The sequence below is a fragment of the Poecilia formosa genome, unplaced genomic scaffold (genome assembly GCF_000485575.1).
Source record: "Poecilia formosa unplaced genomic scaffold, Poecilia_formosa-5.1.2 Scaffold645, whole genome shotgun sequence".
Lineage (NCBI taxonomy): Eukaryota > Metazoa > Chordata > Actinopteri > Cyprinodontiformes > Poeciliidae > Poecilia > Poecilia formosa.
Genome location: NW_006800584.1, coordinates 131,293 through 134,484, shown reverse-complemented (window position 1 = coordinate 134,484; position 3,192 = coordinate 131,293). Strand labels below are relative to the sequence as shown.

General features: G+C 33.7%; 1 long non-coding RNA gene across 1 annotated transcript; it reads left to right on the top strand.

Annotated features, from left to right (window-relative positions):
* The first annotated feature begins 394 nt into the window (after positions 1–394).
* LOC103130539 (uncharacterized) lies at positions 395–2,799 on the top strand. Its single transcript, XR_475229.2, has 3 exons — positions 395–807; positions 2,593–2,667; positions 2,738–2,799. It is a non-coding gene; the product is annotated as an uncharacterized LOC103130539 (long non-coding RNA).
* Positions 2,800–3,192: the final 393 nt, after the last annotated feature.

Below are 3,192 nucleotides of genomic sequence, written 5' to 3'. Positions count from 1 at the left end.
ATAAACAATACCTTACCAGGTACTTTTCTGACTTCAGGATGACACAGGGGCACCTATAAGACCAATTTTAACTGAGGTTGCACATATGTGCTTTACAGGATTTTTTGCCCACACAATAATTTTTTTTCCAGATACATAATGTTTTTTCCTGCATTCTGCAGGAAAAAACATTTGCATTTTCCTGGCAGGGTTTTATTTTGAAAAGCCTGCCAGGGGTCCAATCAGAAACTGAAATTTTAAGATAACTTCCGTTGCAATCAAACTCTGTCAGGGAGTTTGATAGTACGTGCAAGAGGGTTTGACTGTGAATGTGAGAGGGTTTGATAGCGAATGTGAGAGAGTTTGATAGTACGTGTAAGAGAGTTTGACTGTGAATGTGAGAGGGTTTGATAGCGAATGTGAGAGAGTTTGATAGTACGTGTAAGAGAGTTTGTAGGTTTTGGCCTATGGGGCCTCTCATAGCTTACAGTAGAATAATACGTTTCAAAGTTTAGCCTTCTGCAAACCTGCAAACGGAAATATCTTCCATTTCTGGTTTAAACATTTGGTGAAGAGGAAGAGGAGGAAGAGGAGGGGCTCTGTGTACGGAGGCTGTTCGTTCTGGAATCAGCCATCTTGGATTCCTGACGTTGGCTGTCTGCGTCTCTCTCACTGTTCACTGACCTGATATCTTGAATCTTATTTCAGGATCTAATGAAGAGATTCAGCCTTTGACTAATGTGCCGATTATAATCATCATTTTGTTGTCCATCGTTTTCACTCTGCTGTTCTGGGTGGTTGGACTGATTCTCTACAAGAAACACAAAGGTAAACATGTACCATGTACCGCTAACTCGCTTCACGGTTAAATAATCAGTTTCAGAATTTAAATGTTTCCTCTGTAACATTTACAACATGAGTTTGATCGTTTATCTTGATCTAAGTTGAGGAAAAGTTTTTGATGAATTATAAAGAGCAGGTGATGTCAAACATTCATGGGCATGAATCTGATTCTTTTAGGGCTTTTTTAGTGGAAAACTTTAAATTTATTTTGAAAACCATAGGGTAAAAATTATATCTATTGACTCAAATATATATACATTGTCAAAAGTGTCTCTGCAACGTCAACAAAAACAAGACGTTTTGCACCTTCAAACAAATTTTCACATAATTTTGGTAAAATATTTTTATTTTTTCCTAATATGGATAAAACTCACTCAGATTTGACTGAATCAGGGTTTGGCAAACCTGTTCCAGATGTTTAAAGTTGGTTTTGTTTGTCCTTCCCTAAGACACATGTGATGTGTTGCACAAAATCCCGGTGTCGTTCTGTCCTATGAGGAAATAACAAGATAAAATGTTTCAAATTGAAACTTTAGACCAGATCAAATGAAATCTGATCTAAGAAGTGTTTCTGCTTCACCCAGAGCAATGCAGAGTAAGCAAACAAATAATAGTAGCAATACTTCAACATGTTTTTACTCAAGTAAAAGTAAAAAGTAGGCATCTAAGAAATTATTCAACTAAAAAAGTATTTGGTAATAAGTCTACTCAAGTACTAACTGATTAAATATTATTTAATATTTAAAAATTACATCATCATGCAGAACAAAGTATAAAGTTAAGTGGAAATTTTGGTATATTAAGGACCAAAATTATAATAATTCATACAAGTAACGAAAAAAATCAGGCAAAAATAAATATTTTAAAATCAGTTTCTTTTAATATAAAACTTATGAAACTTTAACAAAAACTGCAGGAGTTTGTCTGTTTAGTTAAAATTTTTGGTACCACTTTATTTGAAGGGGGGTGAATAAGACTGTCATGACACTGTCATGATTATTCAAAATGTCTTTGTTATGACAACTTGACATTAACCAAGAAATCATTAATGATATAAATTTATTATAAAAGTATTACTGATTGCACTTTAAAAATTAGGTAACTTTATGTTATTAAAGGTAAAGTTTAAACAGTAATAATTTCCTGGTTAATGTCAAGTTGTCATAACAAAGACATTTTGAATAATGTCAGCTTTGTATTAAAAGTGTCATAATTTACCGAATGACGCTTTATGACAACAGTCATAAATATTCATGAAGGCTTATTGATGTTCATGACAGGTGTTATGACATGTTTATGACAGTGTCATGACAGTCTTATTCACCCCGCTTCAAATAAAGTGTTACCAAATTTTTAGTTAAAACATGTTTGATTTTTCATTCAGTGGGAAGAAAATCACAAAATTTTACTCAAGTAAGAGTAAAAATACTTTATAATAAAATTACTCAAGTAAAAATAGAAAGTACAGTTTAGTACAAATACTCCTAAAAATACATTTAAAAAAAGTTACTGAAATATATGTAACTGTTTAAATGTAATTAGTTACTACCCAACTCTGGCTTCACCTCACCTGACTCGATTAAACAGATTATTAATGAGACTCTGAGAACTAAACTGCATAGTGAGGAAGTCATTCAGTCATTTAACTGAAATGTGTTGAATCAGAAACAAATGTAAAAGTTGCTGTAGATCCTCAAATGACCAACACTAAAAACAACAGATAAAAAATCTGCAGAGCATTAAATCTTTTTTTCTGTTTCATATTTGCAGCCTTGAAAAATGAAATCATCTCAGATCCGAAGGAAACAACGTATGCTGTGGTTAACAAGCCTGGGAAGAGGAAAGGTAGAAGTTTGTTTATTTTACATATTATTGTTAAAAGCAGCAGAAATAATTTTTAGTTTCTCTTTACCAGGTGACTCTGTGAATAAACCGGACAAAGTCACGTACGCCACCGTTGAGATAAAGAAGAAAGGTATTATTACCTTTATGATGACTTATTTATCCTCTGTGGTGCAGACACCGTGACATGAGCTCAGTTTTACACACTAACTCAGAAATATTTTCAGACAGACAGACGTATCTGTCGCTCTGGGAGCAATTTTATCTCATCAGTTAAAAACCCCTTAGTAAAACCGCCGGCTGCAGCGAGGGGCCCTCAGGTAGTTTATTTAGACAACAATAGAAATCACACGTAAAGAAAACAGAAAACAATCTGCAGTTTCAGCTGAATGCACTGCATCTAATTCTGCATCCATGCTTCACAAGCAGCTGTCATAAAAACACAAACAGCTTTAACTGGATGGAGTCAGAAATAACTGGTGCAAAAAGTTAAATGAAAACTTTAACTGTGGTTTTCAAATGAATGTT